This window comes from Phoca vitulina, unplaced genomic scaffold (genome assembly GCF_004348235.1).
Source record: "Phoca vitulina isolate PV1807 unplaced genomic scaffold, GSC_HSeal_1.0 scaffold62, whole genome shotgun sequence".
In the NCBI taxonomy this organism is placed as follows: domain Eukaryota; kingdom Metazoa; phylum Chordata; class Mammalia; order Carnivora; family Phocidae; genus Phoca; species Phoca vitulina.
Window position 1 is genome coordinate 5670910 of NW_022589765.1, and position 12466 is coordinate 5683375.

The 12466-nt window shown below is 43.8% G+C and overlaps 1 pseudogene; it reads right to left on the minus strand.

Annotated features, from left to right (window-relative positions):
• Nucleotides 1-2825: 2825 nt before the first annotated feature.
• Nucleotides 2826-5451, minus strand: LOC116623883 (annotated as a pseudogene).
• Nucleotides 5452-12466: the final 7015 nt, after the last annotated feature.

Below are 12466 nucleotides of genomic sequence, written 5' to 3' on the forward strand. Positions count from 1 at the left end.
GTGCTACACTGTCAGGCTTCTTGCCAAACAGCTTTCTTCATCTGGCACATCACCCTGGGAGCCTGCCATGTAACAATAAATACATTATAACAACAATAAACAGTTATTAAGTAGCTTGAGATGAATGGAAAAAAGACCCCATTGAATCCGTACATGTTAACAGCATAGTAGTAACTATATATTCCACTAGTGAATAAAATTTAACCTGATAGACCCCAGAATTAATAACACCTAGATGGACTTTCTACTTTCTTGAAATTGTTTGAGAAACCTAATAATTAAAAAGTTGAATATTGGCAGTGCTAGAAATAATAGCTAACTTTTAATTCTATAAAATCATGCACGGGGCGCCTGGGTGGCTCAGTCATTAAGCGTCTGCCTTCGGCTCAGGTCATGATCCCAGGTTCCTGGGACTGAGCCCCACATGTGCTCCCTGCTCAGCGGGAAGCCTGTTTCTCTCTCTCCCACTCCCCCTGCTTGTGTTCCCTCTCTCGCTGTGTCTCTCTCTGTCAAATAAATAAATAAATTCTTTAAAAATAATAATAATAAAATAAAATCATGCATACTCTATCCAAATTATGACAAATCGTATATGCATGGGAATAGATACATAGCAACATGTACATACATATTTTAATCCACTTTCATACACTCAGATGATCACAGAAACTGAATCTGAATTATGACAAATGCCAAGTTAGGTCATTAGTATTACTGAGGTATTTACTTCTGTATGTGTGTATGAATACCTTCATTCATAACCCACCTACACAAATACATAAGCAGGGCCTGATTTTCACTGCAACGTGCTCCTGGTTTTGTGTTGTAAATGGTATCATCATAAAGTGGATTTTGTTTTTCCAAGGTTATAATTGGGGGTTTGCTCCTGACAAAGGACTCATCCTCAAATAAATCATTGCTATAACAGACAATATATCATAAAAGAAGAAACACCCCAACCTAAACCTCTTCAAAAATTAAAATAATGAAAAAAAATTTAAATAATGGGGCACCTGGGTGGTGCAGTTGGTTAAGCATCCTACTCTTGGTTTCCTCTCAGGTCATGATCTCGGGGTCATGGGATTGAGCCCTGCGTTGGGCGCCCAGTCGGCTTGAAGATTCTCTCTCCCTCTGCCCCTCCCGCTCATGCTCTCTCTCTAAAATAAATAAATAAGTCTTTTTAAAAATTAAAATAATGGGGTGCCTGGGTGGCTCAGTCAGTTGGGCATCTGCCTTCAGCTCGGATCGTGATCCCAGGGTCCTGGGATCCAGCCCAGTGTGGGGCTCCCTGCTCAGCAGGGAGCATGCTTCTCCCTCTCCCACTTCCCCTCCCCCGTTTGTACTCTCTCTGGCTATCTCTCTCTCTCTCAAATAAAAAAATGAAATCTTTAAAAAATTAAAATAATGAACTTCATTTATTCATGCAATAAGTAGTTATGAAGGGCCTTTATGTTTTAGACATACATGCTCTCTGTACTGTAATTTGTGCATAAATGTTCTGTGCAATTTACAAGGTTCTTCAACGTATATGCAGCATTGTACACAGAAAACCCAAGTCTATCATACATTTTACTAAAATAAATAGATAACCTAGCTATACTAAACATTAAATGTTCACAAATTGTATTTGCCTCCTTAAACTTTTGAAAGGTTTTTTTAGGGTCATCTTAACACAAGGCTCTAAAATGCTGCCCAGGGAAATTTGCAGGAGGACTGCCTTTTCTTCTTCATAAGCTTCCTTGAGCAATAAGCATGGCACCAAAACCCCTGAGCCCCCAGTAAAGAGAGGTTTCTTTAGGAGCTAGGCCACAGCTTTGAACATTGGAGGAACTGCTTTCACTGCAAGAAAGTATTGGGCCACTGCCAGACCCCTGCTGGGCCTCACATCTCTCAGAATCTACAGCCCCTGATGTCTTCCATTAAGGTCACTTCTCCCACAAACTGCCTCTCGGCCTTACACCTTAGAGCCCTCTGCAGCCCGGCTTTCTACCCCCCACAAGGGCAAGACATACCTAAGAATCACACCAACTACCCCCACCACCAATCACTCTGCAGAGCACAAGTGAGAAAATGCACTGGGCCCCGCCGATGCCTGAATCCTTCCATACGGAGCCGTATAAGGAACACCAACAAAACAGCAGCTCCTGCCTCCAGTGCCAAATACAGGTAAATTTGGAGAGAGCTGAGAGCCTCCTGTGTATCAGAAGACTGTTAGGACTAACCACCCTGCCAAACTTGGGATAAGTCAAACTCACCATGCTCATTCACATCCTTGTTTTCCTCTGTCACTGCCCAGTATGTAAGCACCCAGTTCAACTTATTTGCTATCTGACCTTGGGCAAGTGACTTGAATTCTGGGCCTGTCTTCTCATCTATACAATAAAGGCTCTACTTTATGAGGTTGCTATAAGGATTAAATGAGATAATCCACGCAAAGCATTGTTAGTTATCTTTTTTTTTTAAGTAAGCTCTACCCCCAATGTGTTTCTTGAACTCACAACCCTGAGATCAAGAGTCCCATGCTCTACCAACTAAGCCAGCCAGGTGCCCCTATTAAATTACCATATTGTTATTGTTTTCCCCATATTCCTCTGTGCTTCTTCTTCCCCCACTTGACCTGTCATTTCTACCTTAACTTCCAGGTGCTTCTGCTATCGCTTCTAGAACACCACTCCATGATTAACAAACTCTCCTACCATCCTCCAACTCATCCCTGAATATTCATGGCTTTCCTGTGAGGATGGAGCTTCTTTTGCAGACCTTTCAAGTGAAAGTGATTTATACCAACACATGCATGTACTGCAGAGTGAGGAGGTGAGGTGGGCATCCTCTTCCAGCCACATTACAACTTCCAGATAATTCTTCCTTCACCCTCAGGTGAAAAACCCCGATACTTCCTCTAAGTTTCATACCATTTGGTTATACCTCAACACCTTTACTCATTCACTGAAGATCCTGGCATCTGGTTCACAGTCTGTCCAGTCCCCACTCCACCCCCGTAAAGCATTGTTTACAAAAAAAAAAAAAAAAACCCTCCAAGATATATTTCACCCATAAAGTGAAAAAAGCAAAAGCAAAATTGCATGCATTGTATGATCCTACCTATGTTTTTTAAAAGCACATATGTACAATGTATATGTAAATATGCCAAAAAATTTCTGGAAGGATACACATAAAACTATCACTAGTTATTAACGTACTCGCAATGGCAGGGAGCTGGGGCCAAATGCCCTGGTCTCAGGCTTTGGGAACTCTTCGAGTATGGTTAGGGGTTCAGGGGGGACAGGGGTTAGCCAAGACATTGGAAGCAACAGCAGATACGGATTCCCCCTTCCCCCGTGGCTCAGTCTCGCCCCTCAGCCAGGCCCTACCAGGCCAGGGAAGGGGGACAGGTGGTGGGGTGGCTTCTCTGGGGTCAGGACAGGTGAGGGGCTCGGCCTCCCAGGGCCTGGGTCTGGGCCCCAGCCAGAAGGTCTCCAGCTGGTCCTGGAGAACAGGGGAGCTGGCTCCGCACGTCTCAGCAGCCACAGGGCTGAGGGGAGCCACGGCCCTGGGCGCTCGGAAGCTGCGGCAGCTGGGCGGAGGGAAGCGTCCCCGGTACTGAAGGCCTGAGCGCATCCCCTCGGGGGTCCGGCTGGCCGGATCGGATCTCGTTCCGGAAGGTGCGGGCACACTTCAGGAAAGCCTCTTGCACGTCCTCACCCGTGAGGACGCTAGTGTCCAGGAACATTAGCTCATTCTCCCGGGCAAAGCGGGAGGCCTCCACGAAAGCGACCTCGCGCTCGGGGTCCAGCTCTTTCTTGAAGCCACAGAGGCTGACCACGATGTGGGGACTGGCCAACGTGCGGGCGTCCGTCGGCCAGGCGGCCAGCGAGTTGTACGAGACGTACATGCAGGGCTCCAGCCGGCCCTCGGTAGCAACTCCGGGTCACTGCCCGAGTCGGCTCCTGGCCGGCTGGGTCCCTAATCGGGAGCTTCACAGGCTCCGCACCCACGTTGACCACCCGAGATCCAAACTCCTCCCGACTGTGCGCTCGGAGTCCTGTTCGAACTTATTCTCAATGAACTGACGAAGGAGACATGATTTGCCAGTTCCCGCACTGCCAGTCACCAGGAATTTGAAGGGGAGGTCGGAGGTGGCGGCCACAATATGGCGCCGCGGCCCCGCCTGCTCCTCGGCGAGCCACCGCTCCCCTCCGGCTGCCTCCCTGGCTCCTTCCTACTCCCGGGGCGGCGCCGCCACTTCATCTTGGAGACTTGTCTATGTCAGATCATACATGAGAGACAGATAGATAGATATGCTTCATTGCTTTTGATGGCTATAGAGCGTTCCATTGTAAGTGTGTACCATAACCGATTTAGCTAGTCTCCTTCTGATCGTCACCTACAAGAGGACTGAAGGGTAGGATGGAGCCAGAGAACTCCAATGCTCCTGAGTGGCTCAGTTGGTTAAACGTCTGATGCTTGGTTTCAGCTCAGGTCTTGATCTCAGGGTCATGAGTTTGAGCCCTGCGTTGGGCTCCACACTAGGTGTGGAGCCTGCTTAAAAAATAAATAAATAAAGCATAAATCAGATCATGTAACTCTCCTGCTCAAAACCCCCAGTGGCTTCCCATCTTAGTTATAATAAAATCCAAGGTTATCACCATGACCCAAAGACCCTACACGATCTGGCCCTCATCCAACACTCCACTTCATCTTGCTATTCCACAAGAATGCCAAGCATGGTCCCTGGCTTCTCAGAGCCTTTTTTTATTGGTCCTCAGATGAACAGAATTAAATTAATCATAGTCCTTGATTAACGACACATTCTCATTATTAGTCCAAATATAGCTCATTTTTAGTTAGTAAGTATCAATGAACCCAATAACCAGATCTAACTACATGGCCCACAGTCTCATTCCCCTGCCTCTCCCCCTCCCTCCACCCTGGCAAAGAACCATCACCCTGAATCTGGTGTTCATCATTCTGTGGCACTCTGTTTAATACAATTCTATTATATATATATATGTGTGTGTTTGTGCGTGTGTATGTACATACATATGTAGATATATATTTCTTAAAAGTGTATATTTTTATTATAATTTGCTTTAACTTTATACAAAGGTTGTTGGGCTATATGTACTCTTTCAGAACATAATTTTTCCCCTCAATATTTAATTTTCTAAGATTCATCCATGTATATTTGCATGTTGCTGCAGTTCATTCATTTGGATTGTTGTATAATATTTCATTGTGTATATGAATAACACTTCAGGGCCTTTGCACTTCGTTCCCTCTGGAATGTGCTTCTCTCAGATATCCACATGACTCCCTCCCTCACTTTATTTTATTTATTTATTTTTTCCTCCCTCACTTTAGCCATGCCATTACTCAAATGCCACCTCATCTTAATACTATCTAAAATAGTGCCCTATTTTACTCTATCTCTTTTACCCTTCTTTTGCCCATGGCACTTATCACTACTATGTTGAATATTCTCGCTTGGCCTGTCCAGATCCACTCTATCCCTTTTCACCCTGCTCTGAGTCCTGCAACAACGGGCTTCCTTGCCTTCTGGCTTCCCCTTTGGGTTTTGCGAAGGAGAGATACCCTCAAGAGATAGGAGGGTAAGAGAGACTGAAGTTGTGGTATTTATTCCCCAGCTCCCTCCCTACCATGATTTTTTCAGGGCCTGCCACATTCCTGTCCGGTGAGTCTCTGCTACTGCTATTTTTCTCTCCAGGTTCCAGTTAACTTCTCCCTCCCCTTGCCTCTTAATGCCAAGCTGTGGCAATGTCTCCCTATCCCTCTCCCATCCTGGGTGCTTAGTTATTCCTTGTTATCCTCCTTAACATTGTTCACAATTTTGTAAATACTCTTTCATTAAACTCATCAATTCTTTTTTTTAAGTAGGCTCCACGCCTGGCGTGGAGCCCAAGACAAGGCTTGAACTCACGACCCTGAAGATCAAGACCTGAGCTGAGATCAAAGAGTCAGATGGTTAACCGACTGAGCCACCCAGGCACCCCTAAACTCATCAATTCTTTTTTTTTTTTTTTAAGATTTTATTTATTTATTTGGCAGAGAGAGACACAGCGAGAGAGGGAACACAAGCAGGGGGAGTGGGAGAGGGAGAAGCAGGCTTCCCGCGGAGCAGGGAGCCCGATGCGGGGCTCGATCCCAGGACCCTGGGATCATGACCTGAGCCGAAGGCAGACGCGCAACGACTGAGCCACCCAGGGGCCCTAAACTCATCAATTCTTGTGTTCGAATGTACCATCTATTTTTTGCCAGTATCCTGACTGACGGACTGCCTTACATTAATATTATTTATCCAATTTTGTTTTGTTGATTGTTTCTCTCACTAAATTGTAAGCTCTAAGAGGGTAGGGACTTTGTCTAATTCCCTGCTGTATTCCCAAGGTCTAGAATAGTGCTGAACTCATGATAAGCATGCAAGAAGTATTTGTTAAATGAATTATTAACACATACAATAATACATTTAAAGTGCTTACACACAAAAAATTGCTGTCGCATACCTCTTTCAAAATAATGCTATTTTGAAAGCTACATGCCTAATAGAATTACAGAGTTGAAGTTTAAATGGATTTTTAATTTAATATATATTACCAAATTTCCTCCATTCTCCAAGGAGAAATGGTTGCCCCTAGGACTGGAGCAGGGAAAATATAAGGTGAGCCTGGGGTGTCAGAAATTTTTCAAATTTGCAAAAACTGAACAAACATACAGACAAAACAAAACAAAACAAAACAAAACCCTGCAATGACAGAGGTATGTCAAACGGATGCAGAAGCTAACTGAAAGCTCCGAATAGCCAAAGTTGGATCAATATGAGCAACAAGAAGATGGGGCTGTCCTCATCTTCCTGTTTCCAAAAAGAACTTAAAACGATCTACCCCATCCCATTCCATTTAACTTTTCTCATTCTTATAGCAATGGAAGAGCTATTCCTCCTTCTGAGAGTGATCTCTCCACATGTCTTTTGGACTACGTACCTTTCTGCTTTCTCAGAAATCTTATCAATTATCCCTTTTCTCTTGATTTTTCAGCCTCCCTCCCTCCCACTCTCTCCCCCACTCCTCCCTCCCTCTCTTGTCTAATTCCCCTCTCCCTGAATCTGGACTGGTCTTAGTGAGTTGCCCAACCAAAAGAATGCAGCAGAAGTGATGTTCTGGGATTTATAGGGCTAGGTCATAAGAAGCTTTGCAGCTTCTACCTGGGCCTCTTAGAACATTCACCCTTGGGGATGTCTGGGTGGCTCAGTCAGTTAAGCGTCTGCCTTCGGTTCAGGTCATGATCCCAGGGTCCTGGGATCGGGTCCCGCATCGGGCTCCCTGCTCAGCAGGGAGCCTACTTCTCCCTCTGTCTGCAGCTCCCCCTGCTTGTGCTCTCTCTCTCTCCATCTCTCTCTGACAAATAAATAAATAAAATCTTAAAAAAAAAAAAAAAAGAACACTCACCCTTGGACTCTTGAGGCATCATGTAACAAGTCTGCCTACTCTGAGTCTGCCGTTCTGTGAGAAAACTCAAGCTAACCATGTGGAGGCTGTCTAGAGAAAAAGATGCCAACCTGCCCCCAAATATCCTAGTTCTTAACTATTCAAGTCACCCCAGCTGAGGCCCCAGACATCAGTAAGCAGAAATGAACTGTCCCTGATGTCCCTAGTCTGAATTCTTGATGCAAATAATCATGAGATATAATAATAATCAAATTTTTGTTTTAAGCCACTAAATTTTGGGATTGTGTGTTATGCCGATGTGTGTTATGCAAATGAATAACTGGAGCAGTCAAAAATGACCTTCATGTCGCTAAATGTAATAGACATGTTTTCACCCTCATTTATTTGTCCTGTAGGCAGCTCTTGTCACAGGTAACCATTCTCTCTCGTTTTTGTTTTGTTTTGTTTTGTTTTTAAGATTTTATTTATTTATTTGACAGAGAGAGACACAGAGAGAGGGAACACAAGCAGGGGGAGTGGGAGAGGGAGAAGCAGGCCTCCCGCAGAGCAGGGAGCCCAATGCGGGGCTCGATTCCAGGACTCTGGGATCATGACCTGAGCGGAAGGCAGACACTTAACGACTGAGCCACCCAGGCGCCCCTCTCTCTCGTTTTTTAAATTGAAGTATAATCGACACACCAAAGCCTATTGGTTTCAGGTGTATGTCATGGTAATTCTATATTTTTATGCATTATGAAACAATCCCCACGTTAAGTCTAGTTACTGTCACCATGCAAAGTTATTTTTTTTTATTTTGTTTTGTTAGTCACCATGCATTACATCATTAGTTTTTGATGTAGTGTTCCATGATTCATTGTTTGCGTATAACACCCAGTGCTCCATGTAATACGTGCCCTCTTTAATACCCATCACCAGGCTAACCCATCCCCCCACCCCCCTCCCCTCTAGAACCCTCAGTTTGTTTCTCAGAGTCCATAGCCTCTCATGGTTCATCTCCCCCTCTGATTTTCCTCCCTTCATTTTTCCCTTCCTACTATCTTCGTCTTCTTCTTCTTCTTCTTTTTTTTTTAAACATATAATGTGTTATTTGTTTCAGAGGTACAGGTCTGTGATTCATCAGTCTTACAAAATTCACAGCACTCACCATAGCACATACCCTCCCCAATGTCTATCACCCAGCCACCCCATCCCTCCCACCCCCCACCACTCCAGCAACCCTCAGTTTGTTTTCTGAGATTAAGAGTCTCTTATGGTTTGTCTCCCTCTCTGGTTTTATCTTGTTTCATTTTTTCCTCCCTTCTCCTATGATCCTCTGTCTTGTTTCTCAAAATCCTCATATCAGTGAGATCATGTGATACTTGTCTTTCTCTAACTGACTTATTTTGCTTAGCATAATACCCTCTAGTTCCATCCACGTCGTTGCAAATGGCAAGATTTTGTTTTTCTGATGGCTGTATAATATTCCATTGTATATATATACCACATCTTCTTTATCCATTCATCTGTTGATGGACATCTTGGCTCTTTCCATAGTTTGGCTATTGTGGACATTGCTGCTATAAACATTGGGGTGCACATACCCCTTCAGGTCACTACATTTGTATCTTTGGGGTAAATACCCAGTAGTACCCTACTGGGTCGTAGGGTAGCTCTATGCAAAGTTATTTTAATATTATTGAATATATTCTCTATGCTATACTTTACATCCCTATGACTCATTTATTTTATAACTGGAAGTTTATACCTCTTAATCCCCTTCCCCTATTTCGCCCATCCCCCAACCCCTCCCCTCTCTGGTAACCAACAGTTTGTTTCCTGTATCTATGAGTCTGTTTCTGTTTTGTTTTGTTTGTTTTGTTTTTTAGAACCCACATAGAAGTGAAATCATATGGTATTTGTCTTTCTCTGTCTGACTTATTACAGTCAGCTTAATACCCTCTAGGTCCATCCATGCTGTCACAAATGGCAAGATCTCATTCTTTTTTACGGCTATTATCCCAGTGTGTGTGTGTATATATATATGTATCTATCTCACGTCTTCTTTATCCTTTCATCTATCATTGGACACTTAGGTCATTTTCATATCTTGGCTGTTGTAAATAATGCCACAAAGGGGGCACCTGGCTGGCTCAGTCAGTGGAGCGTGCGACTCTTGATCTTGGGATTGTGGATTTGAGCCCCACGTTGGGTGTAGAGATTACTTAACAAAATCTTTAAAAAAATAATGCCGCAATGAACATGGAGTGCATATATCTCTTCAAATTGGTGTTTTTCTTTTTCTTTGGGTAAATACCAGAAATGGAATTGGCTGGATCATACGGTAGTTCTATTTTTAATTTTCTGAGGAACCTCCACACTGCCATTCCCTTTTTTTGAGATATTCCCTTTCCTTGGTTTATCTGACACATCACTCTCCCCGCCTTTCTCATACCTCTTTGGGTCCTCCATATCCTCCTTTTTTTCAACCATAAATGCTAAGATTCAACTCAGTTTAGCCCCTCTTTTCACTTTAAAATCTCATCCAGGGTGAGATTTAAAATCTTTGAATTTAAAAACCTTAAAATTTAGAAACTTTAAAACCTTACCTGGGTGGCTTGGTCAGTTGGGCATCCAATTCTTGATTTTGGCTCAGGTCATGATCTCAGGGTTGTGGGATCGAGCCCCGCGTCCAGCTCTGCGCTGAGTATACAGCCTGCTTAAGATTCTCTTTCTCTCCTTCTCCCTCTGCCCCCCTCCCTAAAAAATAATTAAAGGGTGCCTGGGTGGCTCAGTTGGTTAAATGTCTGCCTTGGGCTCAGGTCACAATCTTGGGGTCCTGGGATCAAGCCCCACATCGGGCTCCCTGCTCAGTGGGGAGCCTGCTTCTCCCTCTCCGTCTGCCGCTCCCCCTGCTTGTACTCTCTCTCTGTGTCAAATAAATAAACAAACAAACAAACAAATAAATAAATAAAATAATTTTAAAAATAAAAATAAAATCTGATCCAAATCTGGGACTTCAATTACCAGCTGTTCATATATCTCATAAATTTGTATCTCCAGCTTTTCTCTGAGCTCCAAACATTTTTATCCAAGTGCTTACTATACGTCTCCTCTTGGATGTCTCAAAAGCACTTCAAATTCAACATATTCAAAACCAAACTCTTCCTCTTCCCCCTAAAAGTCAAGAACAATAATCTGGTCCTCTTCCAGTGTTCCCTATCTCCGTGACTGGCACCATCATCTATCCATTTGCAAAAGCCAGAAACCAGGGAGTCATCCTTGCCATGTTCCCCCTCTCTCTTATTTTCATGCATAACCCATCCTGAGGCCCTATCAATTTTGCCTACTAAGCATCTTTTTTTTTTTTTTTTAATGTATTTAGACCACAGAATGCTACCAATGCTACCAATTAGGGATTTTTCCTTTCTTTTTTTTTTTTTAAAGATTTTATTTATTTATTTGTCAGAGAGAGAGAGAGGGAAAGGGAAAACACAAGCAGGGGGAGCAGCAGGCTCCCCACTGAGCAAGGAGTCCGATGTGGGACTCAATCCCAGGACCCTGGGATCATGACCTGAGCCGAGGGCAGACGCTTAACCGACTGAGACACCCAGGCGTCCCACCTACTAAGCACCTGTTAAAGCTCTCTTCTCTCTCGATGCCTACCACTCTCCCCACCATTAAGATATCTTCTTTTCTCACCAGAAATGTAGTTGTAGCCTTTTAATTGAGCTCCCTGCTTTCATGTTTGCCCCTCGTCTAATAACTTTTACAGACGGGATCGTCTTTTTCACTTTTAATCTTTTCAATAATCCCTACTGTGCTTAGGATAAAGACACAAATCATCACCATAGCCTCTGAGGCCCTGCACAGCCTGGCCAATATCTATCTCATCAGCGTCATTTTTTAAAAAAGATTTATTTATTTGTTTATTTATTTATTTATTTGACACAGAGAGAGAAAGCACAAGCAGGGGGAGTGGCAGGCAGAGGAAGAGGGAGAAGCAGGCTCCCCGCTGAGCTGAGAGCGGGACATGGGGCTCATTCCCAGGACTCTGGGACCATGACCTGAGCTGGAGGTAGATGCTTAACTGACGGTGCCCCTCATCAGCGTCATTTTATAAAATTCTCCACTTGCTGACTGAATTACAGCTGTACCAGCTCTCTTTTGTCCCTCATATGCATTAAGCTTCCTCCTGCCATAGGGCCTTTGCACATGCCTTTCCCTCTGCTTGGAATGCCTTTTCTCCCTCCTCATGCAGTTAATTTCCATGCACTTTACAGATCTCTGGGGAGGTTTCGCTTGCTCAGTGAAGCTTCCCTGACCTCTCATACCTCTGTGTGCCTCTCCTACAGAGCACTCATCACAGTTGTAGTTTTACATGTATTTGAATTAATATTTGAATAATGTTTGTCTCTCTGACTAGACTGTAAGCTTCAGTGGCAGGCACCAAGGTTGTTTTGCTTGCTATTGTGCTCACAGTACCTAACATAATACCTGACACATAATAGGTGCTAATTATATATATCTTAGGGACGCCTGGGTGGCTCAGTCGGTTAAGCGGCTGCCTTCGGCTCAGGTCATGATCCCAGGGTCCTGGGATCGAGTCCCGCATCGGGCTCCCTGCTCAGGGAGCCTGCTTCTCCCTCTGCCTGCCGCTCCCCCTGCTTGTGCTCTCTCTCTGACAAATAAATAAACAAAATCTTTAAAAAATAAAATAAATATATATTTTTAGAAGAAAGTAGGGGAAAAGGTAGGAAAGGGATAAGGACAGAAGGAGGGAGGGAGGAAAGGGGGAGCAAGAGAGGGGACTCTCCCCCTATGACTGGTTATTTGTAAATTTTTATTCTCCTTGTATTTCTTTTTTTTTTTTTTTTTTTGCATTTTTGACTATTGTAAAAGTTTATTTAACAAAAAAAGTTCAATATGAAAATGCACACGACCTGATTTTTATATAGTAGTAAAACAGGTACTATGGAGGGGACATGTGGAAGCAGTTGATTTCTTCTGATGAACACACCCATTGT